Source organism: Nylanderia fulva, unplaced genomic scaffold (assembly GCF_048542155.1).
Source record: "Nylanderia fulva isolate GAGA-0341 unplaced genomic scaffold, ASM4854215v1 Scaffold38, whole genome shotgun sequence".
NCBI lineage: Eukaryota > Metazoa > Arthropoda > Insecta > Hymenoptera > Formicidae > Nylanderia > Nylanderia fulva.
The window spans coordinates 229,358-249,358 of record NW_028190455.1 but is presented as its reverse complement, the minus strand read 5'-3'; the positions used below and the strand labels follow the sequence as shown (position 1 = coordinate 249,358).

Sequence of the window (20,001 nt, the reverse complement as noted above, 5' to 3'; positions counted from 1 at the left end):
GGATCTCGAGAAATCTTGGCGTTTATAGTCGCAAACGCTGAACTCGGGGACACAAGAGGGTATAAACAGGTCATACGGAGACATAAATCTGTCACAATGCGGAGGTTCGTGAAAAATGGACGGATTAAGAGGAGAATTGATAGGATTCGCTCTCTCGGGAAAGTCGAATTCCTCGCAGCTTTTTTTCAATGTGAAAATAGTAAAAGTATATTAAGTTCTTTTTATTACCCTCTTCGCGAAATTTAATTCTTATAAAATATTCTTTGTACTAAAAGTTGCAGAATTAATACTATTGATCTTCAATTTCTTTGATTTTGTTAACGAATGGATTTCTTCAGAAAAATTTTAGTTTTCTTGAATATTATACTTTATAAGAATTTAAATTTGTCCCTCTTCCCTTGATATATATATATGCTTTAATTAGACACAGAGAGAATTTTCTCTTAGAATTTATCCTGAAATAAGTTATGAGAAAATATGGTATTGGAAGAATTTTACAAGAGTTTCTCTGATTAATGCATTTATCACAATAAAAATATTAATATTTACCACCAATAAAATATGTTCGATTAATTTTACTATGTACATATTAATATTTTTTATCGTGGTAAATATCAATCAGCGAAACTTTTATCAAATTCTTTCAACATCAAAATAAAATAAAATTCTCTCACGTCACATTTTGTCGCGGAAACTTCGGAACTTGATTTGCGAAGCAAGTGTGTCCTTTCGAAATGCGTGTTTTTTCGATCACCGCAACTTCGAGAGCGATTCGAGCTCTAGTTCGTGAGAGGTCTCGGGGCCACGTTGTCGTGGGGCCTGGTGAATGTCCAACGTTCTGTAACGCGAGAGGAAGGGTCGCGTGAAACCGCATCTGCGGTTTTCGACCACCGTGACGCGACGATCGAATCGTTTCCACATGTGCGGGAGCACGCGGAAACGCCGTTTAAGCTCTTTTCCATAACATTTCCATATCCTTTGGAGAATTACCTCGTCTCCGTCTTTCGGTCACCACCTTGCGCCATCCGTCGACGCGTAAAGTCTGTCGCGTTTTATTGCAGTTTTATATGCGCCTGTTGGTGCATCGAGTGCACATTGCGTCCTAGTTTGCGCCAGGTCAGACCCTTATTTGGATCTAAATCCGATGCTAGGCGAGTTTTCTAACTCTTGATAAGACTCTTTGTACACTGCTTAACAAGTGTCGTGAATACTTTAATGAATTTTAATAAAGTTCTTAATGGAAAAACTTTGAAATTAAACGTATAAAGACTCTCAACAATTTCTCGGTCGCGATAAAACATGATGGCGCGACGCTAGGAAACGTTACGAATCAACAGAGGTTTCAGGACTGACTTATTGTCGCGAGTCTCTTTTCGAATTTGCCTTTCGTTGCGTGCTCGCGAGGGGAATTTCCATGTGTAATGCACCGTGACGCCTTAAATTTCGGCCAAGAACGGCGAATTCACGGTGTGGAAAGCCGAGGTGACCATCGGGCGGCCACCGTGAAGCCATCGCGTTAAAAAAGATCAAAAGGACAAGGGGGGTCTGAGAGTACCGACAATGATTTCGATAGGTCGCTAACGGTCGACTCGTTGTTGCAATTGCAGTTGCACTTTCGTGCCAAAGAATAGGCAATTTGAAAATCAAATTTATGCAAATTTAAATTGCAAAATTTTATTCAAAATTGAAATAGACTTTTTATAATTTTTCAAGATATGTTCTCTCTCTCTCTGTATATACGTAAAAATTATAGCACAATTTATTTTTCTAAGAGGTAAACAAAATAATTTCTCCCCATAAAAAAATACATGAATAAATGTGACTTAAAATCTTTTCAAAATATTACGTATATATGAATAAATTTGAAGTACCTATTTAACGAAACTTTAATCTTATGAACTATATAAAAATAAGTTATAGAGTTTAAAAGTTTGACATTTTTCTTTCAAAGATAAGTTCTTCTCTTAAAGAATTTTCATTAAATGATGAAAACGATTCTACGATCGTAAACTGTAAATAAGGAAAGAATGAAAGGAATTGCTTTCGTATTGCCATCGCTTGGATAAATAGAGCGATTTAGCTCGCCCTAAATCTGACGATGGGGAAGGGAAAGGATTCTGCAAGGATCTCTCCGTTCATGACCGAAAACGAACACCGGTTCCAAGAATAAGTCGACCGCAAATGCGGTTATTCGCCACCGTGACGCCATCGAATTACAGCGCTTAAAGGACTTTCGTGGGGATCTTATTGCGATTGTACGTTTTGCATCCCAGGAAATCTAAGATAATGTTCATACATTTAATGTCAAGACAAATTTTGAAAGAATCGATATAACTATTTTTCGCTGCCCAAGTAATGCGCAATACAATAAAAATTTAAACTGATTATTCATCCGCTTCATGTATCTTTTATAATAAAAATTATAACATTATTAATTTTATTAAAATTAAAATTTTTCGTATGATAGAATAATGTTTTTCAATTTGAATTTTATAATCTTTAAACATTAATAAAATACTGTTGAATTTCTATTTTTCTTATCACTGTTATATATAAAGATGAAAGGATATATAGATATAAGAAATGAATAATTAAGAATAACAATGCAGACATTTCATTTGCACATAATGAGAAAATATAATTAAATTAAAATTAATAAAACGAAATATTAAACTTAAATTATAGAATACATTATTTTAATATTTCTTTAAATTTCTCGATTAATTCAATTTTTCTATTATGCAACTTTTATTATCACTTCTCGTAAAACAAGAAATGTATAGTAGAAAATTCTTGAAATAAATTTCCCAAAATGAGCAGAAGTTTGTAAAAACTATAACGAAGTCGAAAACACCGTTTGCTACCGTTTTGGTTACCGTTTTTCTCGGAAAGAAAAAGCGAGAAAAGCTGAAAAATGTCCTCGGCGGAGGGTGAGATACAACATTCTATCTTTCGGTCCACCCCTCGTTCGACCAATTATAAGGCTCATACGTCATTCCCGCCAATTAGTGGTGAAGAAAACGACGTCTCGCTCGGAGAGAGGCGCAATCGCCGTTTCGGCTTTCGTCTTTCCAGCATCTCGTTTCTTTCACACGCACTCACGAGATCACAGAGCGAGGATAATTTTACGCTCCTTCTCGGTAAAGTATCCTGTCGTCGCGCATGCTTCTTGTCGACAAGTTCATAGATTATTCAACAAAATTGTATTAATTATAAAAAAAAAATTTTTTTCAAGAATTATTAAATAGTGTAACTCATAGTTACTAATTCCGAGATATAATTTCTGTATAAAAAAAAATTGTCAAAATTAATACAAGTGTCAGTATTAATAGATTGGAACGTTATGTAATTTTTCATACAATAAAGTGACGCCAGTTTTGGTCAACTAAATAAATTAAAATCAAAATTTCCTACTGGCGATGCCACACAAAATTTCAAAACAAATAAATATTAATGTTAATTTAAAAAAAAGATAATTTCCATTTGTTGCTATATATATACATCACTGGTTTTGCATAAAGAAAGAAGATAGTATCGAGGGTCAAGCATTTGTACCGAGGCAGATATAATTTCTGTATAAAAAAAAATTGTCAAAATGCAAGTGTCAAAATTAATACAAATGTCAGTATTACTAGGTTGGAACGTTATGTAATTTTTCATACAATAAAGTGACGCCAGTTTTGGTCAACTAAATAAATTAAAATTAAAATTTCCTACTGGCGATGCCACACAAAATTTCAAAACAAATAAATATTAATGTTAATTTAAAAAAAAGATAATTTCCATTTGTTGCTATATATATATACATCACTGGTTTTGCATAAAGAAAGAAGATAGTATCGAGGGTCAAGCATTTGTACCGAGGCAGATATAATTTCTGTATAAAAAAAAATTGTCAAAATGCAAGTGTCAAAATTAATACAAAGTGTCAGTATTACTAGGTTGGAACGTTATGTAATTTTTCATACAATAAAGTGACTGCCAGTTTTGGTCAACTAAATAAATTAAAATCAAAATTTCCTACTGGCGATGCCACACAAAATTTCAAAACAAATAAATATTAATGTTAATTTAAAAAAAAGATAATTTCCTATTTGTTGCTATATATATACATCACTGGTTTTGCATAAAGAAAGAAGATAGTATCGAGGGTCAAGCATTTGTACCGAGGCAGATATAATTTCTGTATAAAAAAAAATTGTCAAAATGCAAGTGTCAAATATACAAGTGTCAGTATTACTAGGTTGGAACGTTATGTAATTTTTCATACAATAAAGTGATGCCAGTTTTGCATCAACTAAATAAATTAAAATCAAAATTTCCTACTGGCGATGCCACACAAAATTTCAAAACAAATAAATATTAATGTTAATTTAAAAAAAAGATAATTTCCAAGATAATTGTTGCTATATATATACATCAGTGGTTTTGCATAAAGATAGTATCGAGGGCCAAGCATTTGTACCGAGGCACCGATAATATCGCATTAAAGCATCGCGGAAAAGCTACAACACGTGCTGCACTTTCCTGGCCGGCGGATAAAACACGAAGGGGCACGCAGCACCCCTTTCGATTTAACAGAGCGTGAACTCCGTTATACTACCGGGTGATCGGGCGACCTCCCTTGGTCGTATAGGGGGCGGCGATGGTGGTCCACACGGTCAGCGGTTAAAAGTAAATTAGACATTCATAATATTCCACGAGTGGCGTTTCCCCCGTAATATATGTCACGGGTTGACCACCTTGGCACAAAAGGAGGGGGCGTGCATACGCGTGCATAATGCGCTTCGGACCCCTCGTGAATCGTTCGGGAGTAGGAGGGCACTCGCCACGGTAATATCAAGAAGCTAATTATGGGTCACCTTATCGTCCACGCTTATCCCGTCGACGTCATTTTTAACGTGTACTGACGGAATATTAACGGCGCGAGACCACATACATGCATATACGTATGCGCAGCCGACATGCGGTACTTTTTTCGGCCAATATATGGTACGTATGCGGTGAAAGCGGCAATCGGTATAGCCTTAATGTATATCATTTTTCCTGGTGCACGACTGAGCTATATTTTTATTTCGGTATATATATTTCAATTAATATGAAATTAACGTACAAATATAGCCGTCTGAAAGAAATTACATTTTGAAAACTTTATCATAGGGCGAAAACTCGGCGAAAACTTACAGATGCCACTTTTATTGGAATATATATATTTATGAGATGTGTGTATATATTATATATACGTGTAAAAGAAAATTATTTAGTACTCTCTTTTCTTGGAGTGGAATCTCTACTCGAAAAGAGTAGAATCTCATACCAAGAAATTTAGAGAAGAAATTAATATCTTTTCTTTAATTGATCAATCCCCTCTTGCGACTGAAAAGATTGATTTTTGTGCCCCTCTAAAAAAGAAAAAAAAAGATAGAGATGTAACTTGATAGATCTGAAATATAGTCTGTATAACATAATATATAGTGTCACTTCTTTGGAATTGAAAAAGTTGCAAGAATCATCTCGAAGGCAGTTTCATAAAGTAGGACAATATAGTTCAACGGAACTGGAGTTGACAGACGGTTGTACTCCGGCTTTATAAAGTCTTGCCATATGGTGGTTGAAAAAAATGTTGCGCATTCATTGCTCTTAATGTGTCACGTCAATCAATCGCGAGCACTTTGCAAAGAATCACGTAGATTCGTGATTAGTTCTTCACAATGGAATCACGCATTGTCGATTATCTGACATATAACAAATAACTGTTCAATGACTAATGTACTTTTTACGTTCTACGCTATTAAACAAATTTTTCCATCTAGATCTGGAGCGACTTTCGCACTCTCTTTCTCCGTAAATTAGGAAAGCCCCGAATTACGTTGCAATATTTCTATCATATATCAAACGTGTAACACATGTCACATACACACACGCACACACACACATACACACAATCAGAAGAATCAAATAGAAAATCTGACTTAGTAAAATGTTATGGATACGTTTGAAGAAAATCAATAATTTCTATAGATATAATATAGCTCGTTAGAAAAATGTTATTCAATCTATTATTTCGTCATCGTTTTCAAATTTCTGTAATTAAGAATAATATTGATTCTTGCACTTTAAAAATTAATGTATCGAGTATATAAAATTAATTGATCATGATAATGAATTTTTTCAATAAAATATTAAAACTTTTGTCATATACATATATTTGTCTTTTTTTCTAAAGATGTAACTTCGAGCATGTTAATTTTGAATAAATTAGCTGCCTCTAAGCTTCTGTACAGAATTTCAATAGAAACTTGAGATATGCATATTTTGTTTTCAAATTTCTGTAATTAAAAATAATATTGACTCTTGCACTTTAAAAATTAATGTATCGAGTATATAAAATTAATTGATCATGACAATGAATTTTTTCAATAAAATATTAAAACTTTTGTCATATACATATATTTGTCTTTTTTTCTAAAGATGTAACTTCGAGCATGTTAATTTTGAATAAATTAGCTGCCTCTAAGCTTCTGTACAGAATTTCAATAGAAACTTGAGATATGCATATTTTGTTTTCAAATTTCTGTAATTAAAAATAATATTGATTCTTGCACTTTAAAAATTAATGTATCGAGTATATAAAATTAATTGATCATGAATTTTTTCAATAAAATATTAAAACTTTTGTCATATACATATATTTGTCTTTTTTTCTAAAGATGTAACTTCGAGCATGTTAATTTTGAATAAATTAGTTGCCTCTAAGCTTCTGTACAGAATTTCAATAGAAATTTGAGATATGCATATTTTGTTTTCAAATTTCTGTAATTAAAAATAATATTGATTCTTGCACTTTAAAAATTAATGTATCGAGTATATAAAATTAATTGATCATGACAATGAATTTTTTCAATAAAATATTAAAACTTTTGTCATATACATATATTTGTCTTTTTTTCTAAAGATGTAACTTCGAGCATGTTAATTTTGAATAAATTAGTTGCCTCTAAGCTTCTGTACAGAATTTCAATAGAAACTTGAGATATGCATATTTTGTTCAGCAATGCTTACGCGCCCTTCCTTCGACTATTGCGTCGATTATCCCTAAGCTGACCTTGTTCTCCCAGGAAAGTTCTCCCCGTTACCAAGTCCAGGTGCTTTCCTTTACTCGTGCGAGTCGTGGAAAGCAAAAAGAAGGGAAGGAACGGAAGGCAGGTAGGAAGAAAGGATAAAACGAAAGAGACAGGATCACGATCCGCGCGGCGGATTTGCACAGCGGGATAATAATGCAGGCAGAATAATGCGATACATTGACGGTGAATACTCGCCAATGTATCGTATTATGATACACGATGAATGCCGGATGACAATGCGGGACTTGATTCGAGAATGCGAGTTCGTTATCGGACCCAATATAGAGGACCACCCGTAGCGATAGTGTATCGTCCTGGGACCTAATTCCTTTCACACACTTCCTCTCATCATTTTGCGCCGTTCTTCCGTCATTCAAGCCATTTTTGACTGTAGCCGCGAGAGAAAGTTCCGACGGAATAATCAGGGGGTGGAACTTATCAATATTTTCTCCCCTATTTTTCAGAATAAAATTTCTATCGTTATAAATAGTATCTTTTATATGGTATCATTAATTTTTCATACATTTTTTTGCCATTGACGTCTTTATGACGAAGATGAAAACCAAATTGTTTCTTATGTATGTTTAGTTATGCATGCATTTGTGCGGATTATTAATTCATTAATATTTTTTCAGTTTATAACTTGAATATTATTGCCTTCATATTTTTGTTAAGAAGAAATCGCCTATCAAAACTTCCAAATTTTTTAAATTTATTAAGCTCTCTAAGATATAATTTAATTAGAATATTAAAATTATCATAATTATAAATATTTAATTATTATTCAATTTTGAGATCATATTTTTTATGAAGAAATCTTATTTAAAAATTTCGAAATTTTTATACATTTGCGCCAATAATTCTTTATTCTTACAATTAGCAGTTTATCGAAACAATTATTGGGAATAATATTTATGTTAAATTGAATTGAATTTCCGATGTGATATTTGCATTAGTTCTCTTCAAAGCAAGAAAATAGAGGTCTTGAAAAATAAGTCCTTTTTTAAGATAAAAGCATACTCGCATTCCATGTGAAAAGTGCGATTTTCACAATTTCCTAGATGGCAAATAACGTAAATACCGAGAAAACAGGAAATAAATGTCTTGTAAGATTGAACATAAATAGAAGAATGCGTTACATAAGATGAAAATTAAAAGCAAAATTCCTTTACAGGGATTCACAAGTTTATCGCACAAATAATACAAAACTAAGAGGAAATCTTGAATATAATCTTTAATAGAAAATCTTATAGTTGCTCAAAATTATTTAAAAAAATTATACGACAAATTAATTTTTAATTATTCTAATTGATTAATTATCTTAAAAGTTTGACTATATGCCAAAGTTCTTTATTTTTTGCGAATCAGCAGAATCTTATCGATTATCAAGAATCGATACACATAAGCGAAATGTTTCTCATTGACAATATTCGAACATCCAATAAATGTGACAGAAATATTCCGAAAGTTCGCGTAAATACTTAATTCAGATTAGACAATGTACCTCGAATACTTTTATTAATAGCACAATCAAACGTTTTCTCTCTTTCTCTCTGGTCGTGTGGTCGTGTCAACTAGTACGCTCCGTCGCGCTCGTCCGACTTGTACTTTATTTTAGTAACGGAAGCTGGATCCTCGTAGCGTACAACTCAGGCGCGCGCGCGCGACTCCCATGAGAGACAGCCTCGCTATCTGTCTCCTTCAATATTCATGCCGCCTTGGAAGAGAGCCGCGTTACGGAAAAAAAAGAAGAGAGAGAGAGAGAGAGAGATCGTAAGAGCAGATGAATAAGAACGCCATGCATTTAAACGCGCGACGTTATTCTTAATCGTAAAAAGAAAATCTCGAAAGATGTCACTATGCATATATTTAATCGTCTAGCTTCTTTGTAATAAATGGAGTTTTTAATTAGATCAGATTAATGATAAATATGGAAATTAATATTGGAGTTTGATGGTTTTTTAACAGAAAATAAATTGAAGACTATTTATATATATTATTTATTTTGTTGAGTCAATTTGAAGTAAATTTGAAGAAAATATTTTTTGGAGCTAAGAAATAAAATACTATTTAAAAAAATTAATAAGTAATTAATATTTAACACGTATAAAGTTATATTATACATATTGATTTCACATATAGTAACAGAATAAATAGACTAAAATATATTAGCTTTATCGATTAAAATCGCATTTCTAATTTTTCAAGCAGAAGGAATGTTTGTTGCTTCTATCTGCAAATCTAAAAGGGAGATTTCGTTGACGAGGCTCAATGAGCACGATAAATATTTATTCGTGTCTAGTCATGTGTGGTGTGAAAATTTGTACATCGGAGGGCGATTGGAGTTTGATGGTTTTTTAACAGAAAATAAATTGAAGACTATTTATATATTATTTATTTTGTTGAGTCAATTTGAAGTAAATTTGAAGAAAATATTTTTTGAAGCTAAGAAATAAAATACTATTTAAAAAAATTAATAAGTAATTAATATTTAACACGTATGAAGTTATATTATACATATTGATTTCACATATAGTAACAGACTAAATAGACTAAAATATATTAGATTTATCGATTAAAATCGCATTTTTAATTTTTCAAGCAGAAGGAATGTTTGTTGCTTCTATCTGCAAATCTAAAAGGGAGATTTCGTTGACGAGGCTCAATGAGCACGATAAATATTTATTCGTGTCTAGTCATGTGTGGTGTGAAAATTTGTACATCGGAGGGCGATCGCAGTTCTTACGGGCCGTTTCAGAAAATTAGTCCTTCGGATCGACTTCGGAGAAGGGAGACAACCCCTTTTGTGTCCTCGAGCTCTCGGAGAGACTCCCGAGGAACGTGAAAAGCTTGCGCGAAAGGGGTCGATAGTATCTCCGAGCTCGGGACAGTATTTGAAAACAAGCCTATGCGAATGATGTTCCTTCCTCCTCGGATTCTTACTTTCTCTTTCTTTCGCGGCAATGCCCATAACCGTTTCGGGCCCCGTTTGGCGGAACCCTTTTCTGAAATTAGGCTTTGCGGACAACGAAGGGGTCGAAAAGGAGACGCATCTTCTCTTCTCCGGCCCCTCTCTCGAGCGTCTAGACGACGAAGAATGGAAATGAGCGTGGATATATACTGCGAGATGCTCTTGCGGCTAATGACTGTGTAACGACATTATATTTGCGGTCGGAAACCTGCGAGAGCGACTAACGAAAAGCGGCACTCGCGGAAATATTCTATTATTTATATCAAAATTGGGTTTTATCAAATTTGTAATATGTACTCAAAATGTATAATATTTAAATAAAGTAAAATAATAATAAGGCTCAGAAGATCGTTAAAATAAAAAAGAATGTAATTAAAAATATAATAATTAAATATACCTACTTGTTATTTGGAGACCATTTTCGAGTTATAAGCGATTGAAAATGAAGGATTTTTCGCAAACTAAGCCTTGTAGAAATAAAATATTAACAAAATCACATTCTCCAATTAATTTCAAGTAGAGTTTACTTTAATAAAATTTTAATTTAAGATTTAGTTATAAAGATACACGATGGCAAAAATTGGGAACGTGCAAAAAATTATGGCCTCCTTCGGCATTTTTGCTGAGGAAAAATCGTCTCCAAATAACGAAAGAAAATAAATAATAGCTCATTAAGATTGATGGCAACAAGAAATTAAATGTAAAAAAGTTTCTACTTTTGATATTACAAAATGGAAATACTTTAATATCATAGTGAGATACAACCCTATTAAAAATGATGACAAAACTATCGTCTATTATAATTCATCCACCTTATTATAGACGAAAAGGGTCGCGCATGATTGATGAACAAATCTTTCAACGCAGAATGAAACTTGTTGACGAATTAATTCATGTTTTTGATGGAGGGATCAATTTGGCTCCGGTGAAGAGATTATGCGAATGATGCTTTTTTAAGAAAGCCCAAATTATATTTCGCAATCACGACCATCGGATGATCCACCGTTCGCAGCATGCAACGTGTAAAACGGTCGAGGGGCACAGAATAAAGAAGGGGATAGGCAGCGTTGCTTACATTGACGACCGAAAAAGCAGGGGTTAATAGCTGCTAGAAACATCATTATCCAAGCGAAATCTTTTTTCGAAAATAAATCGTTTCGGGAATATGCGGGCACATATGGTCATTTCACCCCTGATGGAACCTCGTTAAAATTTACGTCGTCTGTGTCTAATTCTAATCTGTCGATCGATAACTGTGATTTGCTAATTCATCATTTATATTTGATATCAATTAATTTTAGAGTGGTGACATTTTATTTATTTTCTTAAAATATGTACTCACGTGGATTTAACGCGATAAATAAATTAATGATTAAAAGAGTGTGATATCAATATATATATACCGAATATAAAGAGTGAATGTAAAATGCATAGGATTATGAATTATATATATTTTCAAATCGATTTTACAATCGATAGACAAATATAATTCCGTTTGATTCAAAAACAAGAATATTCATAACTATGTTGACAAGTAATTTAATAATTAGCTATTCTTCGGTCAATTTAAAGCCGACTTTATTTCACCAGAAATTGAATTGAATTTTAATCTAATGTATAATTTGGCAAAAATGTTAATTACCAAGAAAACCGAAGAAAACGTTCGTTACTGTTTCTGCAATTTAAATGCTGAGGTATATCTTGACGATTAGAATTGAGATAAAATCTCGATTGAAGTAACGCGCCGAGATGCTTAATTTTCGAGGTTGCCTCGACTTGCCGGATTTCCGACGATCGTTGGTTTAGATTGTGGTCGGTATCGGCCCGTAGCACCCTCGGTCAATTAATGTGGTTAATACGGCGACAGCGGGGTATGAATCAGGACCAGCACCTGTCAAAAATTTACGCCGGTATGCTCACTAGCTCTCTCTCTCTCTTACTTCTTCGCTTCTCTGTTCTCTCTCTGTCCCTCCGTCTGCCTATGTGCCGTTACGTTATTTCCGAAATAAAAGGAACGGGAGTCGCGTAGGTTTATATACGCATGAATATGCAATTTCGGTCGACGGGTGGTCGCGTGTGAAACCGAACTTGCTTCGCGTGTACCAGGCACCCTGTGCACATTCAGAACCGCGTCTCCTCTCTCTCGTATATCCGGTCGAAAAATTCGTCTAGTGACACACGACGTAATGCAATTTCCGGAAAATGGAATTATTCTGTTTTCGGAGAAACTCGCACTTTTTTTTATCAATATTCAAACGTCAAAGAATTATTTAATTGGGTATTATTACAGAATCTACTATTATTATTTTAAATAATCGAATTCTTGATGTTTCCAGTCAATAATTAAAAGGAGAAATAATTTTTACGACCAATACTGCCTGATAAATATTTAATAATCACCACACAACGTTTCGACCATGAGTTTTGGTCCTTCTCAAGTGTACTTAAAATTAAAAACCGTGAACATATTATGCGGATAAAACTTCTTGTCGAACCGTGATAAAAAGAGGAAAAAAATGATAAACAAATTTTTTTTTATCACAGTTCGACAAGAAGTTTCATTCGCATAATATGTTCATACGGTTTTTAATTGTCAGTATTGGTCGTAAAAATTATTTTCCTTTTAATTATTATTTTAATCGTATTTGAAATATTGTTTATGTATTTACTTATTATATATATGTAAATAACGCAGTGTGCAACAATTAATAGCGATGGCTAATTATCAAGTATTGACAAGTATATTACAATATTATAAATAGACAAATGTGTTGTATTGATAAATGATAAATATTAGGTATTACATTAAACAGAGACAAATATCGAACATGCCCTCAATGTAAAATATGTTCGCGATAATTGTCTGTTTAATGTAATAACGCACTTGTCGATATGACACATTTTCCAGATATCTGTTATATCATCTATTAAAAAGGAGACAGAATTGTATGACAGAAACGTGAACGACAAATCGCGAGGCTGTTACATCTCTTACATCATTTTTTGCGCACGCCTTTCCATCGCCTTTCCGATATAGGAGGAGTCGAAGAAAGAAAAAAATCATACGCTTTGCGCGCTCTAGAGAGCAAGAAAAAAATGAGTGAGTTTAACGGCTCAGAAATAACGCGACCCTAAGCTGCAACCGGAAGGAACATCTTACGTCGGGGTGCCAATAAATGCTGCCACGATTATCGATACTTCTTTGTTAAAGTGACGTGTTCATCATCCGTTGCCATCGTCTGAACTTTTCCGATACTTTTCTACTACCTGATCCATTTGACATTACAGTTTTTCATTTTTTACGGGCTGTTCCTTTTTTATATCGATATTGATGTACGCGATAATAATAAATTTTGATACTTCAAGAATAAAAGAATACACGTAAGTACATATATAGTTCTATAATTCTTTAAGTAAAATATACATTTATATATTTGAAAAAAAAAATATAGAAAATTTAAAATTCAACAAAAGTTTCCTAAACAAAATTTAAAAACGTACAAGTCTATATCTCTCCCTACCGTTTAATGTTAATTATATACGCGTGCGCTTATTTTCTGCAGCTGTAACGAAGTGCCTGCCATCGGTTAAATTGATTTTCATACAATTATAATTTTAATTCTACTGTAAAGCATGCAATGTCACCTGTCACTGCAAAAAAAAACTCTATTGTACACCTGTCTGATTGCAAAATAATTATCGATTTCTCTATTAATATATTCCTCTGATGAATAATACATGTTCCTGCGATTTTTCTCTATTCAACTTTTTTAAGTTGTATATACTTTTCTATATAATGATATTTAAAGAATTAAATGTTTAACTTTTATGTATCACAAATATTATAAATATTTATGTCAAATAGCATTGATTTTGAACTAATATTATATTTAAATATGGTTTATGATACTATAATCAAGTTATAAAATTTGTTATCTATTCAAAATTTCATTATTTTTCAATTCCAAATGTAGTCTAGGAGAATTTATACATTTAATTAAAAGTCTCAGAATTGTCTAGTAATTTTCCCGAATAATAATGTATTAAATTTTATTTAAATTTTATTATTATCATTACCGATAATATATAGGTAAAAAATTATATATTAAATTACTAACGAGAAAATTGTGAAAAGCAGTACAAAGATGTGATAAAAGATTATTTTTCTAATAAGAGTTAAATTAAAAAAAAAACTTTTAAATCTTTTTTTCTATTTTAAAATAAAAACAAAATTAGAAGATTATTTTTAATTTATTTGGAAAAAATAAAATTATATTTGCATATTTTGTGCAAAAGACTTTTGTATCTCGTCTTTTGTCGTTCTATCTCATTTTAGCTTTTAGATGAGTGTAACAGTCAATCGCGCGTTAGATGAACGGCTTCTTTGTGTTCATAAACACGCAAACCGTTTCTAATTACATGCTGCGACGACATGCGGGGCCTTGTGGTCGTAATACAACCGCGGTCCGCCACTCCTGAATAACAAGATCATATTGGCTACCATGATCCCTCATATTGATGCATACTATATATTAAGATCGATGCGCAGTGGCGCAATGTATATACACAGTGGCGAATTTATTTTCGTTAAGTTTTTCAAACGCACCGAGACTTCGAAGTTATTAATGATATCAATAATATTTTGTAAAATTAAATTATCACTGCATTATATATGTATATATAAATATTTTATACAAGTATATATGAAAATATTTCTACTACATTGTATGCCTGAAAATTTTTGACTCTTGTGAAATATTGAATAAGAACTTAGTAAGTGAATTAAAAAAAAGATATATAATTTGAAGATATTAATTTGAGAATTTATAATTATGAATAAATTGAATAAGATAAATTTAGGGCACTCTGTAGATTCGAACAATGTGAGTATATGTCTACAGAATTCTACCAACGCAGCTGTCCCGCATGTAGCGATCTATCTGCAGATGATCAGTGCGGTTTTTTCGACAGTCTTCGCCATTTTTCACGTCACTATGATCTAACGTTTGCGAAGTTTCGAACGTCTCGATATCGAAGATTGACCGAGTCGGCAAAAGAATAATATTTGTTCACCTTGCTCGAACAGATTGGGTGTCCGAAAAATATTCTGATCCAATTCGCACAGTTTGCCAACACATGGAGTCGTCATATCAAAGCTCGATATCAATGTAGGGAAATTTTTTACAGATAGAGAAATATTTTTCGATGAATTGATCAAATACAGAGAGGAGTTACAAACAATGACAAATATCTAGATTTTAAATCTGAATGATTAAATTATTATATTTGCATTTTAATTATTCTGACATTTTTCGAAATAAGTATTGGAGATAAATATTGTTTCTATATGTTTGCCTGATGCAATCATTAACTGTCAATCGTTTTGTAACGCTATTTTTGAATATATTGTGAAAGAGGACAGAAGAGAAAATCTTTCAAAAAATTGTCTTGCATGATATCGATTTTCAAGTGGAATAACCATCACAAATATAGTAATTGTCAGTCAGATTTCAATGAATCGTGATAGATTCGCCAAAGTATCCTGGATTTAAAGGATCATCAGGAATATATAAAGAATTTGTCCGAATAATCGGACTCTCTGAACGGTGAATGAAGAAAGGAAACGACGGGTGTCCTTGACACGTGCCAAAGCGGAGGAGTTCACAAAGAATTCTTCCTTGCCTTTCGTATCTCCAGAAGCCGTTGTACCGTATATAATCTTGGCATCTTTTCAAAATATCCTTCGTGATATTGGCGAGCGTAAAATGAATTCGAGGTTTTCGCTTATTTGCGGTGCAACCGAGTGGTCATTTTTTGATGCGAGCGAAACGTGACTTATATGTCTTTGATGCAACTCCATTCATATAATTATTTTGTCACAACTGTGTTCTGGATTTAATGATAATAATATTCTACAAAAATTATCGTCAAGCAATTTTTGGTTTATTAATTCAGAGAGAATGACAGGGTGTATACTCAAATCTTATAAATAAATTCCCTGAGAATTCCATGATTTTCCAGGTACTTTTGTTCAAAATTCCAGGTAAAATTAAAGTATTTAAAAAAATTTTAAATACCATTTTAAAATAAGTTTACTTTTGTTATACATAATTTTTTAATATAAATAAAATATTTTTTAATATAATAATATATTATAATTTACAATAAAATATATTTCAATATACTTTATATGAACCTAATCAATTTTATATTCCTTAAAAATATATTTGAAAATAAAGTCAAAGGGACAATTTGTTTTCAGGTTTTTTCCGGGGGATTATACATCCTGAATGAGACAAAAATTTTATATCGCAATAAATCAAGATTTATTAATTTTTTGGAACATGAAAGAAATGCAAAAACACGTGAGTGAACGATGAATTGAGATGAATCGGGAGACATCCACCGACGCTATTGATATTAAAGATCTTCGCTTGACGCGATTAGAGTGGCCGATGTGGTCAAGTCAGGTTTAAAGAAGGGGAATCGAATACGAGAGGGATAGAGAGAACTGCGGTTAAAGCAGGAGAAAGAGAGACGAATGGGTCTCTCCTGTTCCCTGAGTTACCTAGGGACCCCTTCTACATAAGGCCCCGGTTCTCACCCTACCTCGTCAGTGTAGTGGCGGCCGTTGAAGTGCCAGGTTACCGACACCTCGGTGCTTTACGATATTTCGTGACTCGAACAGTGTCGACGATCGAAATCAAATCGTAACCGTGCTATGTGGAACACTGTGTTCTCGAAAAAGTGATTCGTTATCGGTTCCAGTGTCGGATGTTTAGCTGAACTTTTCGGCGCCAAGGACGCAGTGAGTAGCTCGCTTCATTCGTTCGTTCTTTCAGTCTTTTTTTCATGCCGAAGAAGGCTCGCGCTGACCGGTTTCGTGAAGATCGGTATAAAGGTCAAAGTGTGAAATTAGTGGGAGGTTCAAATTTCTAACGAAAGAATACGAAAAGAATATATATTTGAAAATATTGCGTTTTTATTTTACTTTGTTTAACAAAATATTTTTCGGGCATTTTTAATGCGCCTATTTTTGTCGAATCGTAATAATTTAGAGCTAACAATTATATAGTAGTTTTATTATACGTTTTTATTAAACTGCAGATATAAATTTTTAAACAAATTTTAAAAAGTTCGATTATTTTTTGATTAAAATTTAAATGTCCAAACAATTTTAGAAATGTTAAATTAGGTAGACTATAAGAATTAAATAAACTAATTAAATTTTAAATAGATAATAAAATTTTTAGTTGCAAATTTCAAATGAATTCAATTTTAGGCAAATATTTATTTTTTGGGGATTTAAATGTCAAAATAATTAATCTAGCTGAAAATTTCAAAAGTAGGCAAATACAAATTTATGCCAGCTTAAGTCTTAATTTTATAGTTAATTCAAAATTCAAATTGTAAATTGGCACAAAGTTTTACTCTTAGTAGATAATAATGCAATTATGTAATACCGCGCGAAATTAATTTATCATTTCATTAAGTGGTTTTTGACTAACGTAAATTAAATTTAATGTTTTGTTAATTTTCATTTAACTGTATGCATAATTAATTTAAAAAATTTTGCGGATTAATATATTTTCTATATAAAATCGTGCAATTATTAAATTAAAAAAAATATCTGTCAGAATACGAGTGCATTTTTAAAGTAAGTTTTAGTGTTGTAAAAATTTTGTTACTTTTTCCAAACGAAAGTCGCTACACCATTACACCAGAAATCTCATGACCCTTCTCTTTGAGGGAGTAAACGATCGCTTAATTGCTCAACGGTTGTACCTCGCATTCGTCAGACATGAAACAATGGCGCCTGCTTGCTTGCACATTGCAGCTATTATGCATCATTAAAAGGGGTGCAACTATACTCTTTTCTTTTTTTGCATACTCCCTCGTTTGCGCAAACTTTTTTCGTTTATTTTTCTGTCTATATACTCTCTTTTTATTTCTCATATTAATCAGTCGTTCGACTATTTTTAAACTTTCTTTGTCAAAAATTTAAGAGCTAGTTTTTATGCAAATTACCTGTTAACAAATTAACTTCCCTTTATTTCGAATTTTCACGGCTCATTGATTCACGCGATCAAACGTATCCTTTGACGTGATTCGTTTTTATGAAAGCTAATCAAAGTTGAAGCAATAGTAAACTAAAATTAACTAAAATTAATAAAATTTTTACGCATCGAGAGACGTGAGGATCGGTCTGTCTGTTCATATTTCATCGACCCTATGAATAACATCTGCCTGCGTGAAAAATGTTAGATGCAGTCCCTTTGCTGAATTCTTTGATTGATTCTATTTCTATTTATTACTTTATCCGGAAGAAAGCGTGGATTTATTATTATACGATAATATAGAATTACAAAATTTTTCAAAACGTTTATTTGTAAAATAGTCACATGTATAATTAAAGAATAATTCGTGAAGCGATTATAATTTTGTACATTTATTTTATCCTCTACTTATATTATATTACATTATAATTTCTTAGAGTTCTATTGACAGAGGATTGAATTTTTGAATTTTCCATACACACAACTTATCTTCACTCTCATTGACTCTGCAAAAATGATGCAAAATTTGTGCAGAATAATTTCGTATCATCCCTTTACTTGTATTATCATATAATAATAAGTGTAATTAATTAAAGAATAATTCGTGAAGCGATTATATTTTTTTTATACCTGTATATTCATTTTACCCTCTACTTATATTATTATATTACATTATAATTTCTTAGAGTTCCATTGACACAGAGGATTGAATTTTTGAATTTCCATACACACAACTTATCGTCACTCTCATTGACTCTGCAAAAATGATGCAAAATTTGTGCAGAATAATTTCGTATCATCCCTTTACTTTTATTATCATATAATAATAAGTGTAATTAATTAAGAATAATTCGTGAAGCGATTATATTTTTTTATACCTGTATATTCATTTTACCCTCTACTTAGATTATTATATTACATTATAATTTCTTAGAGTTCCATTGACACAGAGGATGATTTCGAATTTTCCATACACACAACTTTCTTTCGAATTTTCCATACACACAACTTATCTTCACTCTCATTGACTCTGCAAAAATGATGCAAAATTTGTGCAGAATAATTTCGTATCATTCCTTACTTATATTATCATATAATAATAAGTGTAATTAATTAAAGAATAATTCGTGAAGCGATTATATTTTTTTATACCTGTATATTCATTTTACCCTCTACTTATATTATTATATTACATTATAATTTCTTAGAGTTCTATTGACAGAGGATTGAATTTTCGAATTTTCCATACACACAACTTATCTTCACTCTCATTGACTCTGCAAAAATGATGCAAAATTTGTGCAGAATAATTTCGTATCATCCCTTCACTTATATATTATCATATAATAATAAGTGTCCCCCTCAACACACCGAGAGGGTTAATGTGGAGTAGGGTTGAGTTTCTAAATTCGTCGAACGTGAGTTTACGGTCGTTTTTATTCACGATCGTGGGCATCATCGTGCGAAAACGTGACCGGCCTCGGAATCGCGGAGGCGCAAGGGAATATGGAACGAGGGTAGGAAAAAGAGATCGGGAGTCGTTGAGAAGTGTCCGGGGCTTCCTCGCTCTCTCGGTCGACCGGTCGAACAAAGGACAAGTGCGCCCTCGAGAGCGATGTTAGAACCTCGTCTAATTGTAAGACAGTCCTTTTTGATCGGAGTGACACGCGGGGCCCACGGGGACCGAAATAAGGGTTGGAAGGGGCAGAGCGCACACGCGTGTGCCTCGCGCGTACATCTGCCAGGAAGGTGGGGAGATCTCGCAAGACGACGGGCGAAAAAGGGAGGCTCTGAAAGGAGGGCTAGTTTCATGGGTCCTATACAAACTTCCCCTGCGTCGATGGTGATG

At 32.7% G+C, this 20,001-nt stretch overlaps 2 protein-coding genes across 5 annotated transcripts in view; one reads left to right on the top strand and one right to left on the bottom strand.

Annotated features, from left to right (window-relative positions):
* Positions 1-20,001, bottom strand: part of LOC114930014 (uncharacterized) — a 38,906-nt gene that overhangs the window by 12,722 nt on the left and 6,183 nt on the right. The window lies entirely within an intron of this gene.
* Positions 16,740-20,001, top strand: part of PsGEF (Protostome-specific GEF) — a 29,902-nt gene continuing 26,640 nt past the window's right edge. For 3 of the 4 annotated variants that reach the window (XM_085485619.1, XM_029301724.2, XM_085485620.1), the window contains exon 1: positions 16,743-16,903. The gene's annotated coding sequence lies outside the window, so the exon portion shown is untranslated. Of the gene's footprint in view, positions 16,904-20,001 lie in introns of all 4 variants that reach the window. The other variant, XM_085485621.1, reaches the window with a different exon arrangement.